The sequence below is a fragment of the Rhinolophus sinicus genome, chromosome 2 (genome assembly GCF_057876585.1).
Source record: "Rhinolophus sinicus isolate RSI-liver-muscle chromosome 2, RSI-T2T, whole genome shotgun sequence".
In the NCBI taxonomy this organism is placed as follows: domain Eukaryota; kingdom Metazoa; phylum Chordata; class Mammalia; order Chiroptera; family Rhinolophidae; genus Rhinolophus; species Rhinolophus sinicus.
Window position 1 is genome coordinate 190670918 of NC_142502.1, and position 18566 is coordinate 190689483.

The 18566-nt window shown below is 46.4% G+C and overlaps 1 long non-coding RNA gene across 6 annotated transcripts in view; it reads right to left on the minus strand.

Annotated features, from left to right (window-relative positions):
- LOC109458388 (uncharacterized) overlaps nt 1–18015 on the minus strand; it is a 56890-nt gene extending 38875 nt beyond the window's left edge. For 4 of the 6 annotated variants that reach the window (XR_012496220.2, XR_012496219.2, XR_002139215.3 and 1 more), the window contains exon 1: nt 17113–18014. This is a non-coding gene — a long non-coding RNA (uncharacterized LOC109458388). Of the gene's footprint in view, nt 1–17112 lie in introns of all 6 variants that reach the window. The other 2 variants (XR_016020520.1, XR_012496218.2) reach the window with 2 other exon arrangements.
- Between the last annotated feature and the right edge of the window lie 551 nt (nt 18016–18566).

The following is an 18566-nucleotide window of genomic DNA, read 5'->3' on the forward strand; positions in this document are numbered from 1 at the left end:
CACAGTGCAGGCTGTTTATATCTTGGTGCTTTTTCTGTCACTTACTAAGCCACCATGGGCAAGATGAAAAATCCTAGTACTGGTGGAGCATAAGTAATTTGGCCAGATGCCAAGAAAGTGGCCAGTGGCCTGCCATGCTGATCTGACCATGGAATTTTGCCTTTATTTGGGTACTGGAGGAAGAAGGAACGTGAGCAAGTAAAACAAAGGAAAGCTAAGAATATCCTTCTTGATGAAAAACTGAAATTTCTTTTTGAATTTTGAATTTGAGTGGCTAAGGGCTTTATCCTTCCATTTCGGTGCCAATGAAAGAAAACAACTGTTAATCCTACAGCATCCTGGTCCGTGTACGCCGACACATTCAACAGATGTCTTGTATTATGAACAGAATGCTTGTGTGGCACAGGCTTGTCTAATCAGTGTTCATTAAACATGGACATATAAGGGGTGCCAGATACTTGGTCGGCCCCATCCTTTCTATCAGGCACTTACACTCGATAGTGATTTAAACTCAGTCGTGTAACGTGAGTAAATGTGCCTAACACTATACTGTAACTGGTTGGTTCTTTTCATAAAAGGGGGAGGGAGGAATTTGTATTTTATTATTTCTGCTCCTTGAAACAGGCTCTTTTTTGGCCGACACAACATTTACAGGCATCTGGTTGGTGTTCTAGTCTGAAAACAATACTAAAAAAATGAGGTTTCTTTTGTCTTTTTCCCCCATTATCACTATTACAGCCATGACTTAGATTTCAAATTTCTGCATCACTAAATGTGAAGGTTTACCTTTTGTGAAACAAAGCTGATAAATGGCAACAGGAGAGGATAAGAAGCAAAATGACAGAGAAAGTTCCCCCCAAACTGACACTGGTTTAGGTGTCAATCTGATGCAATTCTGTCATCTCTGACTCATTACACGGTTCACATGCAACTCTCAAACTGAAAGAAAACACGATGGAGACAACGTGAGGTGTTGCTGAGAAGCGGGGCGTGGGAATCCAAAGAGGGTTCCTAGAGAAGACAAGCGTTCCTGTGCAGAAGCCACCACAGCAGCTGCTGGTCTGCTGAGCTCACCTGGGTCCCTGTGTGCAGGCCATGGGTGCCCCGGCCAGGAATTGGAAATGCCGCCTGTGTGCCCATGATCACAGGACATGCCCCATAAAACCCCAGCTACCTGCAGGTTTTTATTCCATCTAAGTAAATGTGCTAATTAAACTAAAGCCTCAATTGAGCTCTCCTCTTATGTGGGTTGACAGCTCTGACTATACAACAGAAAGGAATTTAGTTGAAAAGTGAAAAATACCATTTGCTTGGGTGAATGGTGACTCACCAAACAATACCCCTGAATTTGCAGAGTATGAATGGGTCCTAAGAGATCTTCTAATTTTGCTTTCTTGTTTCACAATTGAGGGCACAGAGGCCAAAGAGGCTAAGTCACTCGTCTGAGCACATCAGCTAAGTGGTGGCAGCTGGGAACAGAATGCTTCTGGAGTGTGGTGACTTCTGCAGGCCTGCTGGCCACACACCAGAGACCGGCCAGCTTAGAAAACATCGATTGGGCTGCTCCCCTCACCACTGAGCTCGGCCCCCCAACTCTTACCTGACTCGTTCAGCCGAGCAGGCTCATTTGTCACCCGTCAGGAATTAAAAGTTTCCTTTCAATTGTCTCAGCCAGAATGACCGTGGCAGTGGTTTAGGAACATCCAGGTTTTTCTCAGCCTTGACAGTTTTCTCAGCCTCCTCCTTGGGCACCAACTGTCCCCACTCTGTAAATATCTGTTCAGCAATGAGTCAGGGCCCACTTGCCTCTCTGATGTAGTGTCAGAGCATCTGCCGTGACAGCGTCAGGCATTCATTCAGTCTTGATGCAGAAACACTGTACGGTCCCCAAGACAAACATAACAATCGGGGGCATGTGGCGTCTTCTGTCAGCACTTGCTGGTGGCCTCAGGGAAACTACCTCTGGAATGTAAGGTGCTATTTTGATGAATTTGACTCCTTGGAAGAATCTTTCTGTGATAAGCATTATAACTCTGTTTAAGTAGTTTTCTGTGAGAACAGCACTTCAAATCTCACACTACGTGGGTGGTTTGGTTTGGAAAGAATTAAAAGCCTAAAACTTTCCACCTTGATCACTAACGTGAGGACAGGCATGGACTTGGTCACTCAGACACATGTGGAGTGTCTGCCATGTGTCAAGCCCCCAGGTGAACGGTCAACTCTGGAGGACAGACTTGTATTCCTGCTCTCACAAGCTCACAGCCTAGAAGGAGACGGACAGGCCTTTCTGACTGCGCTTCCTCTCGTTTTCTGTGGAGCGTCCCCACCTGGGCATCTAGACATGTGCAGACCTGGAAGTGACAGTGACAAGCTAGACATACGTGTGAATGGACGCTGGCGTTTTTGAGCTCAGCACCCCTGGGTCATCCCCACTGCAGGGACGACTGCCCTGAGAAGGCGAAGCCTGTACCTGGCAGGGAGCTGCCAGTGGCCATGTGGCCACCGTTTCCTGCCATGTGTTGGCTACACTCTCAGTAGCTACTTGGTACAGATACTTATGTTAAGGTTCACTATTGAAAGCATTGCATGGCCTCGATTTTGTGTGCAAAAAAGAATCATTTGTCCTTCTCTCTCCTGTCCTCAATTCAAAGATATCCTTTTCATAAAGCCTAGGGGAAAGCCAAGTAAGTGTTAAGCAAATGCACTTAGGAATAAAAGTTAAAATGCGAGAGCAAAGCAGTACCTCAGGCGGGACGCCCAGGGTAGCCGCAGCCTTGGTTGTCAGCAGCCACAGCCGGGCCAGGCCAGTGGGAAGAGCAGCAGGGGCGGCCCAGGCCAGCCTGGCCCACAGCTCTGGGTGGCCAGCTCCAGGCAGGGCTGGGGCCTTGGGCTGCAGATGGAGCCCCTGATGTGTCTTCAATGTGGGGAACAGAAATGCATCATGAAACCTGCAAATAGATATGGCCTTGTCCTCTCCGTAGAGCAGACCTCATCTCTGGGCAGCCTTCATGTAAACAGGGGTTGTTTCAGGAGATTTCCAGGGAGAAACGGGTTCGCCCCTCGCTCCAGACCAGTGAAACAACAGCCTGAAGCCTCGGTCACCTGAACCTGGTGACAGAGGAGGTCAGTGGGGGCGTCACGCACAGCTCCTGCCTTCCTTCCCAACCCTGGGCCTCCACGAGCACTCTGTAGCCCCCCATTTCCTTTGGAGTCACTTACGTGGAGGGTTGGTATGCATTTCTGAGCTGCACTAAATGCCGCCGCCAATAGCAGCCCCCTTGATGGACAAATGCCACTCAGCCTTCACTGAGTCGAGCCTCAGTGTATGCACCCTTCCCCACGAGCTCTCTGTCCATCTGAACTCAATTCAGATGTTTCACAAGCACAAAAGATCTGTGTTGTCTTCTGTCAGAAAAGTGACCCAGTCACTGTCGTGAAAGCCAGACAGCAGCTGGGAGGCACCCACGACCAGACTGAGCGCGTCATCTTTCTACAAAAGCTGTTTCTGGTGTAGTGTGGCTACTGGCATATAGTGCACGCCTATTAAATGTTAGCAGTCATGGAGCCAGCAGTGGCATGGCAGAAGGTCACCGCAGAGGGTGGCCTGTCACAGGCCAGGGAAATCTGTGCTCCGTGGGCCAATTCATCCATCCTCTCCGTCCTTTGAACTTGGAGTCTGTGTCTGCAGTTTCCACCTGTCAGGCCCAAGCTTCATGATGATGGTCTGGCAGAACCTCTGTACTTACTCAGACCCTAAGTTTACCCAGTATCACAGGCTAAGTGGCCGCATGGAACACCGACATCCCTGGTCACTGGCTCCTCCCCAGAACATGTCTGAATCCCTCCCTGTTCTGTCAGGAGAAAGTGGTGACTTAAACGCCAAAACTGCCCTGGTCCCCATGCTGTGACCCCTCCTGACAGCAGATCCTCAGGCCCTTTTGTGCAGGAGCTGGTGTGCTGTGGGCAGACCAGGTGAGGAGGGGCTGAGGGGTCCCACGTCCCCTTTGCCACCCTCACCCAAATCATCATCCCGTCCGTGGGACTGAAGGAAGTAAAGCTGAACATTTTGGGGTGCTTATGACTTTGATAAAAATGTAAAGAATTTTTTCAAAGAGAATTTTATGAATTTGACCTCAAAGGCAATGGAAATAAAAGCTAAAATAATTGAATGAGACTACATCAAACCAAAAAGCTTCTGCAAAGCAAAAGAAACCATCGATGAAATAAAGAGACAACCAACCAAATAGGAGAAGATATTTGCATACAATGCCTCTGATAAAGGGCTAATATCCAAAATATATAAGGAACTCACACAACTCAACAATAAAAAAAGAAGCAATCCAATTAAAAAATGGGCAGAGGACCTGAATAGATATTTCTCCAAAGAGGACATACAGATGGCCAATAGACATATGAAAAAATGCTCAACATCACTAATCCTCAGAGAAATGCAAATAAAAATCACAATGAGATATCACCTCACACCAGTTACAATGGCTATCATCAACAAGACAAATAGTAACAAGTGTTGGAGAGGCTGTGGAGAAAAAGGAACCCTCATACACTGTTGGTGGGAATGTAGACTGGTGCAGCAGTTATGGAAGGCAGTGTGAGGTTCCTCAAAAAATTAAGAATAGAATTACCACATGATCCAGCAATCCCTCTCCTGGGTATCTACCCAAAAAGTCTGAAAACATTTATACATAAAGACATATGTGCTCCATTGTTCATTGCAGCTTTATTTATGGTGGCCAAGACATGGAAACAACCAAAATGTCCTTGGATAGATGGTTGGATAAAGAAGTTGTGGTATACATACACAATGGAATAGTATTTGGCAGTAAGAAAAGATGAAATAGTGCCATTTGCAACAACATGAATGGATTTTGAGATTATAATGCTAAGCAAAATAAGTCAGATAGAAAAAGGCGAGAACCATATGATTTCACTGACATGTGGGATATAAAACTGAAAGCAACAAAGGACCAAGAGAAACAAACAAACAAAAACTCATGGACACAGACAATAGTTTAGTGGTTACCAGAGGGTAAAGGGGAAGGAAGGTTATAGATGAGGGTAAACGGGATCAAATATATGATGATGGAAGGAGAACTGACTCTGGGTGGTGAACACACGATGTGATATATAGATGTTATATTACAGAATTTTACACTTGAAACCTATGTAACTTTACTAACCATTGTCACCCCGATAAATTTTAATTTAAAAAAATGTAAAGAATTTTAAAAAATATCTTCTTAGAGTTGTGTTTCTTGCATGGTTGTAGTACCTGTAGACTCTCAGTAAGTATGAGAGTCGTGTTAAAAATACAGAAAGCCATGGCACAGAGGCTAAGCAGAACAGGTGAGGTGAGAGAGCGCTGTCCGTTCAGGAGGGTAAGTCACCTTGCAGTGTGGGAGTCACAGCCTAAAATCTGTAGCCCCGAAACGTAGTTGTGACTTGTCGTTTACATTGAGATTTACAATCAGGCTGAGATTCCGCCTGCCTTGGGGCTAATGTGTTCCTGGCAGATCAGGTCTGAACCGGCACTGGCATTAGTAATGAACTTCAGGGGAAACTCCCATTCTTTCATTATTCTGCAGGAGGAGGGTAACATCTCTGCTGAGAACAAAACGCTGCTGGCACCTGGCAGTCTGGAACAACACTGGAAGGATAGCAGGGCCTCCTTCCTGGACCCTTGAACATTGTCACGTTTCCAAGGGAACCAATTCACTTCGTCAAACCCATAGCGCAAATTATTAGGGACAGTGATTAATGCACTTATAATTTTATTATTTTGAAATTTTTATGGAATCATTTAAGGAGATGATTTAGCCTCTAGCATAGGAAAATCTTGTACATCAAAGACGTGTTCTTCAATTAAGTGGCCAATGTCATTTCACATGGATTTCCAATCAGGTTGAGTCACCACCTGCCAAGGCTGTGGTGATCTCTGGATAAGCAAACCTATACGGTAGAAAACCTTTGGCAAAACAAATGAATTGTGTACAGAAAACTGAGGAGCTCATGCAGACAGAGAGCTCACTGTGTGTGTCTTTCCGTATAAATGAAATCTGTGAAAACAGACTATCAGGGACTCTTCAAAGTGTTAGCAGTGAGTGGGGAGGACAGTCCTGATTTATTCTATATAAATACACATTTGTGCTTCTTTTACAGTGAAAGTGCATCTTCATGTTACTGGTATCAGTTAACAAAATACAGAACAATAATGTGTTGTGCTGTACTTTTAGATCTGCATTAGTGAAGGTTAGTCATTGACACAGCACAATAAAGAAATCTTCATAGTTACAAAGAAGACTAGCCAGCTTTAATGTCCCAGAATGAATTCTTATTCAGCAGAAAGACTACGCTAATTAAAGCTCCAAGGAACTCCCACAGCCACAAAGGGAGCCGCGGGGTCAGAGCACCTAAATCAAGACAGGGAACATTGCAGTGGGTAGAATTGTGGACTAAGTGAACACTGATAATTCAGGGCAGACTCCCACCTCGAAGCATGTGACCCTGTCTTGGACAGACGGGGCCACACAGGACCAATGCATTTTCCACCCAGTAAGAAATAAACTGACAGAAAGCACTAAATACGTATAAATAGAGTACTTTGGTTGCCCACGCGTCGGCAGAGATTTTCAGACAACCTTAGCTTAAAGACTCATTCGCTTCACCTGAGACCAGTGATCACTGACCCAGGGATCCCTGGCGGCCTCTGTGCTGCCCACCAGGCCCCTGGATCAGGTGCTCGGTGTCCAGAGCCCATTCACGGCCAGCAGAGGCCCCGCCACAGTGGCTTCAGCTTCCTCTGTCCCGTGAGCTGCTTCTGTGCCACACAAAGCCCTCATCTATCTTTTACCCCAAGAATACCAACAGCCACGCAGATACCCAGGTCTTGTTCTGTTTACGACATAAGCTGTATTTCCATCTTGTTTACAAGTTACCTTTAAAAAGTTACCACGAGAAATGACGGTGCATGGTGGATGCAGCACAGGAGTGCCGAGAGGGTGGCCCTGATTCTGCTGCTGAAGAAGCTGTGTGATCGTAAGAACGTGAACTCCCTGAACACACTCCTTAAAGGTGAGAGCCTGCGAAAAGACCGTGATTGTCAGCTTCCGTTAGGTAGTGGGACTCTTCTAATTTTTTCTAAGCGTCAGAGGAAGCAGAAGCCCAATTTAAAAATGAGAGCAGAGTTCTGGATAAAGCAGGATGCTTGGCGCACCCGGGAGCCCTGCAGACACTGGTGTCAGTTCCAATGTGATGCCACATGATTTTACCATTTATCTCAGCAAGAGAAGCAAATGCAGATTTTCACCCAAAGACATGTCAGGCACAGAAATCCTGCTGTCTGGAAGACAAGCGAAGATGCCTCATCTGACGACAGACAGCAGATAAGAGTGCTTGCAGTTGTCATAAGGACTGACTGCCATTCTCAGTGGCAGCCCTGTTCCGGCAGCGGGCTGTGCTGGGTTGGTTCACTGGAACATGGAAGGCACTTGCAGAAGGGCTCGGCTGGGCTCGTTACGCGGACCAGGAAAGCCAACTTGCAGTGGTTTGGCCAAACAGAGAATTATTTTTTGCCTAAAACAAGCAGACACAGGTAAGTGATCTAGCACTCAAAGAGCAACTCCCCAGCATCACCAAAGCCCCGCTGGCTTCTGGCTTCAGACGTCCTGCGCATGGCTTTGGTCCTCGTGCTTCAATGTGTCTCTCAATCGGAGGACAAGAAGTAACTGTGTCGCTGACCCGGGAGCCACCGGCTCCCTCACCCTGGGTTCCAATGAGTGAGGAGGAAAGAAGAGCAGGTCAGCTGTGCCAAGTGACCTTTCTGACCCTCGACAGGCTCTCCATGTGTCTGCTCCCGAGAGCTGAACAGAAGCAACCCCACGGTTCCTTCCTTCCAACTTCCAGTGAGGTCCAGCAGGTGGGAAGGCATCGGAGGGAGAGACGAATGTACGTGTGGGTGATCATCCCTCCGCCCCAGGCTGACTCATCCTCCTGGCTCTCACCTTGTCCCTTGGGGTCTAGGAACGGAGGATCCTGGGTGCCGAACAGCTCTGCAGCCTGTGCATAGCTTTTTAGATGGTCATATCACAAAGCATTCCGCTACTTATCATAACGACAAACAAGTACACTAAGCCATCTCAGCAGAGTATCCGCTGGTGACCAACCAACATCTGTCCACACGCCTCTCCAACGCCTCACTAAATCCCCACCTACACGTTGCTTTCGGTTCAAAATCCAGGGTTTCAGATGATGTGCAGTCCTCCCCGGGACCGTTGTGGCTCCTCCCGTCCAGGAACCCAGCTGCCCATAACGTGGCCAGGAGACCTCGGAGGGAAAGGAGCAAAAACAGCCCCACACCACACGGTAAACCCCATGACAGAGGACGACTGGTGGCAGACACTGGCCCAGCACACAGACCAGATCCTGCCTGAAGTGAGGAAAAAACAAAACCCTCAGTCTGAGGCACTTATTTGTGACCATGACGAATGTCCAAAGAATGACCAAGCTGCTGGACTGAACATCCATGAGTCTCTGACTGACCTGCCTTGTTGTGTGTGTGGTATTTAGTCATATGTGTGTACATGTGTGGTGTTTATGTGTGCTTGTATGTTGTATTTACTCATATGTGTGCATGTGTTAGTATTTACTCATGTGTGCCTGTGTGTAGTATTTACTCATATGTGTGTATATGTATTAGGTTGGTGCAAAAGTAATTGCGGTTTTTGCCATTAAAAATATTTTTTGTGGGGGCCTGCCCGGTGGCTCAGGTGGTTAGAACTCCATGCTCCTAACTCCGAAGGTTGCCGGTTCGATTCACACATGGGCCAGTGGGCTCTCAACCACAAGGTTGCCAGTTCAATTCCTCGAGTCCTGCAAGGGATGATGGGCAGTGCCCCCTGCAACTAAGATTCAACACGGCACCTTGAGCTGAGCAGCCACTGAGCTCCCAGATGGCTCAGTTGGTTGGAGCACGTCCTCTCAACAACAAGGTTGCCGGTTCAACTCCCACAAGGGATGGTGAGCTGTGCCCCCTGCAACTAACAACGGCAACCAGACCTGGAGCTGAGCTGAGCCCTCCACAACTAAGACTGAAAGGACAACAACTTGAAGCTGAATGGCACCCTCCACAACTAAGATTGAAAGGACAACAACTTGATTTGGAAAAAAAGTCCTGGAAGTACACACTGTTCCCCAATAAAGTCCTGTTCCCCTTCCCCAACAAAATCTTAAAAAAAAAAAAAAAAAAAAAAAAAAAGATCTAATATATATATATATATATATATAGCCATTAAAAATGGCAAAAACTGCAATTACTTTTGCACCAACCTAGTATTTTACACATATATTTTAAAGACACTTTCAAGCTTTCTGTTACTTATTACAAAGCAGACTCCTAAATATAATTCACTCTTAACTTTTAGTTCAGCTATAATCAAAGCATGAGAAACTTGGTGATGATTTGAATGGAATACAGTGGTACCTCGGTTTTCGAACGTCTCTATTGATGAACATTTCGGTTTATGAACGCCATAAATTTTATGGATCTATGGTATCATAGATAGTAAAATTCATGCTAAATTTGCAGTTTTAGGGGTTGATTTTAAAGGTCTGGAACGGATTAATCCATTTTGCATTACTTTCTATGGGTAAAGTGTGCCTCGGTTTTCGAATGTTTCAGAACTCGAACGGTTTTCCGGAACGGATTAGGTTCGAAAACCGAGGTACCACTGTATATGAGTTATCAACCCTGAAAATAAAAAGCAGAGGCCCAGATGCAGAAGTGAAGGGAAAAAAGAGAGTAAGAGAAATAAAGTGCATATAGAGTGGAGGGTCAGGCGATATGATCTATAATAAATCTAAGAGTAAGGTGTATGTCTTATGGAATTTCCAATGGAGCCGCTGGACAAGCAAAAACAGAGAAATAATAATTTTGTATTGGACAAAAGGGAGGGGAGTTCATGAGGATGCAGGGGTAAACTGTTACACTCAGAAGTCAACAGACATTATTTAAAATTGTCTAACGTCTTTAAAATAATGTAAATTAGTGCTTCTGATTTTTAATGTGCGTGAGAATCGCCTGCAGACTCTCTAGGCATGGGGGTGGCGTGGGGGAGGCACCTCTGTGGTTCTCACAGTCCCCAGCGGGTGCCACGCTGCTCCAGGACTTGGAGAAGCAAGGTCCTCATGGCATCGCCGGCACCAGAAGTAGGGACAGTCGGTACACGGGATGGGAAAGGAATGGGGGTGGGTGTTGGTCTCATCTCCTTGAGGCTTGTGACTTGATCTGACCCATGTAAGTCAATGTGTTTTTGAAAGGGTGTGAATAGAGAATGTGTCCATAATGTGAAAGTGGTCTCTCCTGGGCCTTCCGAGAAGATTTACAGAAAGTGATGATGACGATAAGAACACTAACAAAGACGCGTCTTTCCAGAGTAACCAAGGGGCTGTGGCGGACGTTGATGCCCCTGCTAACACCCCTGCCCTCACTCCCCACAGCCCCAGCTGGGGTTTAGCCAGTGTCTGCCTGGCAGGCATCAGGACTGGAATGCAAACTTCCACAGCAGTAAACTAATCTTTGTTTATCTGCAAACATGACATGTTCTAATGTAGCTCACCACAATCTAAATATTAGTATTAAAATAACTATTGTAAAAATGTGAAGAAATTATGAAAGTAATTCTAAAATGTCCACAATTGTTTTAAAAATCCATTTGTACAGTGACATAAGTTTAAATTTACATAAAAAATAATGAAAAGCAATTTTCTTTAAGAGTTGTTACTTGCTTTAGAAATAAATTAACCACAGATTCTTTAAATAACAAACATCCTTAGCACATTTAAGATTCAATTCAACTTAAATTTCACCCATATTCTCAGGCATATACATAAGTAATTACAAGCATATTTTCAGGGTCAGCTCTCCAAAAGATTTTGTAAAAAATTTGAGCCAATAATTCAGACGGCATTTCTACAGATGTCAAACATTTGGAAGTGTCTGAATGATTGATTCCATTTTTCATCTGAAAGTTCTTTTGTAGAGTAGATATTGCTATAGTGTGTATCAGTTTCTCAAAACTGAGTGCATTTAAAAGGTGGAGGAAATTATAATTATCAAGCCCTCACACATGGGACTGTTCTTTCACAAACCTGCTAATCATAAGAGTTCAAATAAAAGTCAAAAACTGAAAGAGCTCTTTTACTTCCTGTCATACAAATTACAGCAGAACAAAGCTGGGCCCAGTGAAAGCTACAGCTTTGGGATTGATAGAAATTTGTTCCCACTACTTTCTGTCACTCTGTGATTTCAACCAGTTGACAATAAAAATAGGCTTTCTTCATACTGTGGTATGGACACAAAATTCGTCATTAGAAATACTCCTCAAGACCTGAGTAAGAGCAACTTACAGGGCATACAGGGAGCTGCCAGCCACTCTGAGTAGCACCTATCGATTAATTTTAGCAAAAAAGAAAAAATATGCTCATTGCTAACACTGCAACTAGAAATGCCTTGGGGAACACTCCAGCCAACTCCAGGTGTGGCTGTTTTGGCACAGACCTTCAGCAGATTGGCTAGATCCTCATTAATGTCACGTTACCAATGACATTTACTAATGTCCTATCTGAGGAAGTCAGATACCAGAGACTCTGAATCACGCAAACTTTCTGCCATGTCCACCCAGCCACTATGTTATCAAGAAAGGCAATGTAATATCAATTATTAAAATGTGAAGGCAGTTAAAACAGATTTTGATCTTAGTAAGCTAAATTTAAAGATAAAAATAAAGCACCCCTTCTAAAGATGGGCACGTCTCAAACTCAAGTGTTCCCGCGCAGTGGAGAGAAAATGACCACCCAATATCATCTGCCAAAACCCTTCTGTACAAGACATTGTCCAAATTGTTGCTGTGATATTGTCAGAATAGGCTCTTTTTATTCCTACTCCACTCTGATCATTTTAATGGCCGTTTTTATAAATATGTAGTAATGATTACATATGAAATAAAAACAATATAATACATTAGCAAGGCTCATAATTGCAACTTTCAGCTTTTCAGTCACGCCCAGTAGTGAGGGAGAATCAGGACAGACATGACAGGACACCAATCTGGCTAACGAGCGGCAACGGGGAGCAGGGGACTGCCGGTCAGGGGATGTTGGATCCTCAGACCCTGAAAGCCTTTCACAGACCCGTGTAAAGGACCCACGACCAGGCACCACCATCACCACGTGACTGTGGTCCTTTGTTTACAGATAGGGAAACAGAGGCAGGTACACAATGGATCTTTCCTGAATTCCCGTGTGAGCCCAGCCAAGCCACAGCACACCAGTCAGGAAGGTTTACACTGGTCATGAATCCACACGCCGCAGAAGCACCGCACGGTAAAAGTGAGGTCTGCCAATGTCACCAGTGTGTCAGGCTGTACAATACTAAGCTCTTCAACAAACAGTGACCCAAGCATTTCACAACTGTGAAGAAAAAGGAGTGAATTTCACCTGAGCCGTGTCTGACGCACCGGTGGTCTATGGCCACTCGGCGGCAGAACCTCGGTCCCTGCAGGCTGGGCCCTGGCCTACACACTGACGGAACAGACAACTGTGGAACAGAGTTGCTATCATGGTCAAAAGGATAGTGGCACGTGCAGTGGCAGCACAGACAAAGCTGTCATTGCCGCTCCATATGACAACAAAACAAACGTTGCCACATTAGGACAGTCCCCAAAATGCAGGCTTCAGAAAGGACAAAGGCCTGGAGTGAGCCTGGGTAAAGCCAACTACACTGTGAGTGGCAAGAAGAAAAGATGTTGGCTGCTGCTTGGTTCATAAAAGCGGTCGCTGTGCCATCTGTGTCACCCGCACGCCAAGGAGGAGTTGGAGGCAACCCGGTTTCGGAAGTGAGGAAAGTAAGAGCCACGAGGTGCAGGGACGAGGATGGGCCTCGGTCAGGAACCAGGTCCTTTCCCTCCCTGAGACCCTCGACGCAAAGGCCTCTCTCTTCCTGTGAGGCCAACACGTGGCGTGGCTCCTGCGACAGATGCCAGCAGAAGAGGACAGACTCCCAGTTAGGTAAGTCTGGGTTATGCCCAGGACAGACGAAAGGCAGTACTTGAAGAACAAGTAGACTGTGGCACTCACTGCCATGAGCAGTGGGCAGGCCACAGACGCACACAGACCCAAAGGTCTCTGTGGTGGACAAGCTCAGGACGCTGGAGGCCACCCTAAGGCCACCCCGGGGCCACCCTGAGGCTGCCGGCAGACACAGATGGCCGCTTGCCTTCTGCACTCCATCCCTGACTCTCAGAGCTGCGTGGCTCGGGGGTCCATCTCTGTAGTATCTTGCTGCCACGGCAATGGCACACAGGGGGCTGTCCCACGCCTGGCGTCCACCACCTGGGGGAGTCCTGGGGAGTCCATCTTGTCTGGACAGCACATCCCGTCAGACACATGCGTCCCTGCACACAGCAGCACAAGGGGTCGGGCGGCACTTGGTCCCGCACAAAGCAGAGCGAGGATGTGCTTTCACGTAAAGTTTTGCTTTGTGTCGTGTTTGTTTGGACGATGCCTGTGTTTTTCTAAGTAGCTGAAGTTACCTCGCAAATCAGCCAATTGACAGGAACCTACTTTGCTCACTGCAGGGTCCCTAACCCTGCCTAGAACTGCCGCACAGTCAGGGAATTACGGGATGGACGTTACAACACTTCCAAGGTCAAGTTTACATTCTTTTTTCTCACTCTATTTTTAAATGCCCATATAGAACCATACGTCATGGGATTGCTAATCTCAGGATGAAATAGTGAAGAAAAGAAGATTAATTCTGTTACGAAGCCAAGACTTTCTCTGCCCTCATCTCTAGGCCTTAGTCCTGAGCTGCCTCCCTTTGTCACATGTATTACTGCAGAAGTGGTTGCTCCCACACCTTAGATTTTAGTTCAAATGCCACCTCACCAGAGAGGGCTTCTCCAACCACCTTATGGAATGTAGGTTCCCCTCCACCCCTGTCGTCTCATCTCTGCCTGAGCAGTTTTTTCTTTCTTTTTAGTTTTCATAACTTGCTAGTATTTTATTTGGTCACCCAGAATGGCACAGGGTAGGGACAGTTATATCTGGCTCCTGGTGTGGCACTCGACACACTCTGAAAGCTTCACAGCTCTCTGTGCAATAACAGCATCTGAGTAAAGGAAGCAATGAATGAATGAATGAATGAGTGAATGAATGAGTGAATGAATGAGTGAATGAATGAGTGAATGAATGAGTGAGTGGGAGGGTGAATGGATTAAAAGCCTCCTCACTGGTCTGTTGCCTTCACACCGTTGGCCCGTTCTCCACATCCAGCCCCGAGTGTCTAGTACATAATATAAATCTGGTCGTGTCCGTCCTGCCTCACAGACCACAGGACAAAGTGCAAAGGACTCAGAATAGCCCCCTTTCTCTTCATTTTCTCCCTCACACTCTGCTCTGAGAGGAAGGAGCGAGGAGGCGAGGCTCAGCGAGGTTGGGGGTTTCCAGGACACACTTTCACTGAGGAAAAGCCAGGGGTAGGAAGGAGGGAAGAAGGATGTCCCAGACAGAGAGCCAGCTGGGTGACAGTCCTGCCACTGGAGCTCCAAGCAGCCGGAGCCCAGATCTCGAGACAGGGTCGGCTTCAGAGAGGCTGTTCTGCCCTGAGCGGAGGGTGGGGCCGGGGCCCTGGGCCAGTCGCCTGACCCCCCTGCACGGTGGCCCATTGGCTGGCAAACACCCTCCCTGCCTGCTTGTCCACGCCCTGGGCCAGGGTCCCAGACCCTCTGCCAGAGCTGAGAAACCCCTTTCTTCCTGAATCGCTTAGGAAAAAGAAGGCATCATAGCAAGAGTCAGTTTTCTGAAGACAGTACACTCTTCTCACTTACACTGACTGGAATCTACCCAGCACGGAAGGACAAGCTGCACGTGCTGACCAATGGGATGGGGCAGAAGAACCCTATGCCACCTCCAGGCCTGGCCTCTACAGTCTCCCTCTCAGGCTAGACACAGCGGACCCAGTGGGGCCACCCAGGGCCCAAGAAAGGGCGGAGCCCGACCAGAATACTGCAACAAGTATCAGATGTGACTTGAGAGAAATGAGGTTTATTGCATTAAGGCACAGAAATGTATGAATAGTGTGCTAGAGGGGTTCCCTTACCCTAAAAACATACTCCTTGGTTTGAGAATTTCTCTGGAATCTGGCACTTTCATGGCCCTTGGAAGTGCCTACATGACCCTAATCACGGCCTGTGTCACTTTCAGTCAGGATATTGAGCTCCTACAGAACAAAATCCAGAAAGTGTATGGAATATGGACTCACAAGGGTTGTTCCTCAGCATACACGACTATATGTTGCCATGGCGATTTGACCTCATAACTTTGATTTGACTTCAGAAACAGGAGTGTCTTTTTTTAACACGTTGATGTGGGATGTGCCCATTTAAACTCCCTCTTATTGTTGCCGTCAAAAGGTGAGAGACTGGAGCCTCAGAGGGCAGGTAAGTGTCCCTGAGCCTGAAGCCCTCTTCTCTGGCTGGATTTTATAACTAACCAGTTCCCAGGAACAGAGTAAAATCCATACCCCATGAAGCTATTCGTATGGCACAGGACAACTGAACGACAGTCAATCTGTGAACGGTGCCGTACCCCAACCCGTACAGCTGGCTTTGCAGGTGCAAAAGTGGGTCTCAAGGAGTGAGGGGTGGATAACGAACGTACCCTGTGGCAATGGACGTGCCCACGAGCAGCCTGCTGCCTCTGTACATGAGGGAAGGAGGCACAGGCTGTGGTTCACAGATCCGAATAGACTGCCAGGGAGCATGCGAGCACCACTACTTCCGACGGTTCCATTTCTTACCTCCATCCAGGAAGACTCGTCCTATTATGAAGTCTGTCATCCCAAATGCTTTATACAGTTTCTAGTACATTCCTAACATACTAATAACACATTAATAGCGGCAGTAACACAACTGAAAAAAGTTAAACATTAAACAATATTTCTTCATAACACATAATGTTTTCCTTTATGAAAGGTAACTGTTTTTTCTCTCTAGTGAGAGTTTACTTACACTGTTAAATGATCAACAGAGCTTTTGGACAAATATAACAATTCATTTTAAAATGTAGTTAACATATATCTCTTTTAAAAGTCTTATGAGGTAATTTATATTCATCTCAAATAAAATACGTACCTTTTGGGAAAAGAAAAAAGTGATTGTAGTTAAAATATTAGAGCTTTATACTGTTTATAGTTGAAGAAATCACTTGCCCACGTCACAATACAGATCTACAGTAAAAATAGTTTCAACACAAGTTTTCCCTGTCTGGTTAGTTTTCTTTTTATGACCCAACCCAATATAGCGTTCTTAAAAGGAGACAAAACTGGATCAAATCCAGCAAAAGAAATCATTAGCTATTTTTTGCCAATAATGCTAGAATATAATTTGTCGCTTAATTTTCTCTCTTACCTTCTTTGGACCCCTCATAGTAAAAAGTTGTTCACTTACTTAAAGAGGAAGTTAAATTATTTAATATAAATATGTCACCTCTTGTCTGAAAATTGCTGGTGAAATTTATACTGATTTTTTCAAGAGAATTAGCTTCAGCTTTTTGTAGGAAGGCTGCATTTTGTTGTTTTGAGACCTTTTGTTAGCAATCACAGAATGCTAGAGCTTTAGCCTTTAAAGGCCATGCAGCCCATTGCCCTCGCTTTACACAAAAAGAAGTGGAGAGACTACGCAATTTGGTAAACACAACGTCACAGTTTCCTGTAAACCAGTGTACATGCACTTTGCCGGGCTGTAACAAGCACAGATGTCAGATTTGCCGATCAGGTGGTGCTGACAGTGGGCACACCACACACATTTCTGCTGCTTGGAGAACTGCAAGAGGTTCATCCTGACACCACCATATATTGAAAAGCTCAGCAACATTATACATTAGCGCACTGCACTCTTATTAAGTAGAAAAAGTCTGTAAAACGGCTTATACAACGTGAGGGACACTTTGAGTTATGCCAGCAGAGCTTGGCAAACAGGAGTGAATTAAGACCACCAGCCCAGTACCCGCTTTGCTGCTGGTGTTTACGCGCATGAGTACCTCATTCCTCTGGCTGAAGTTCTGGCCTGTAAGGTGGGCGGTGACAGCGGTCATTCAGGAATCCATTCGTCTGCCCCATTAAAAACTGCAAAAGGAAAAACGGATATTATTAATTACCAGCAAGGACTCCCTGGTTGGTAGAATTTGGGGAGGGGAGATAGTTCTTACTGGTATTTTTAAGAAAAAAATGTAGCTTTTGATTTTGTAAAATACTTTTAAAAAGGACAGATTCTATGTAAATTTAAAATAACATGAGGTAGGGATAATTTCCTGTTTTCTTTTTCACGGCAGCAAGATTTTTTCCCCAAAAAAGTTTTACACCAAAATGTCTTACAATAGAAGCTTCACATGCTGGAGACGGGCCATGCACCCTACCAGGGGCTGGGCTCCAAGAGGGGCACCGCAGGGGGGCGTTTTGTCACTAGGCGGCGCTCTTGCAAGAGGAGTGTACATTACTTTTCACACAGAAAGGGCAAAAGGAAAAACATTTCATTTTATCTGCCTAAGATGTTTGATATGAATTTTTACTTTTTGTCGAGTATATCTTAACACAAACGTTCACGTTTTAGTCATGTGGCTTGCAAAAAAATGCTCCCTGAGAAATCAAACCGTTTGATTTGGTTTTCAAAGAGAGCCTATCAACACTTACCCCCCATAAGTGTGGGGGCAGGTGATACATTGTATCATCTTCCTTCTCTGTTCTATTTACCCCACCCTCACTCTGCCAAACACTTGGTCCTCCCGAGGAAACAGACCTCGTGAAGGGAGGGAGATGGAGATGGAAGCAGAGCCACAGAGACCGCACACCTCGGGCGGGCCTATTCTGTCACGGGGACCTTGGCGCTCCCGCTCCCGCTGCGCAGCCGCCCCGCTAATGCTGGAGGCTTTTCCTTCCGGCCCCCACTCTCCCTTTCTGGTATTGTGCTAAACACCTTTCCCAATCAGATCGCTGACTTGGCGCAGGTCCAGCTCTTGCCCAGAAAGCGCCAATACAATGGGAAAGTGCGCAGTGCATTGATAATACATTTTACAAAAAAATAATAATAATAATTACAGGAGATAGATTGTTGAACTCACAATGTGCCTGCCAACATCTAAAGAACCAAAACTTTCTGGAGGGCGTGAGCCTGGAGGGAAGCTCCCAGGGGCTTCCCAAGAAGGGAAGCGAGGGTCCAGCCTGGAGGGTCCGCAACCAGAGGGGCCTGGCTCGTCCCGCTCGGGTTCTGGGGGGTAGGGGACTGCCGGGGTGGAGCGGGGAAGGCTGCTGCCCGTCCAGACCAGGCACCCACTCGTGCACCCTGAGTTTCCAGGAGCGTTGCCTTCCCTGACCCCTAGCCAGCCCCCCGCCCTGTGGCTGTCCCTCCTCCAACCGGCCTTGCACAGCCAAGGGTCACTGCTGACCACCGTGGTGCTGAGAGTGGCCCAGGCCACGCCGGCAGATCCCTCAGAAACCG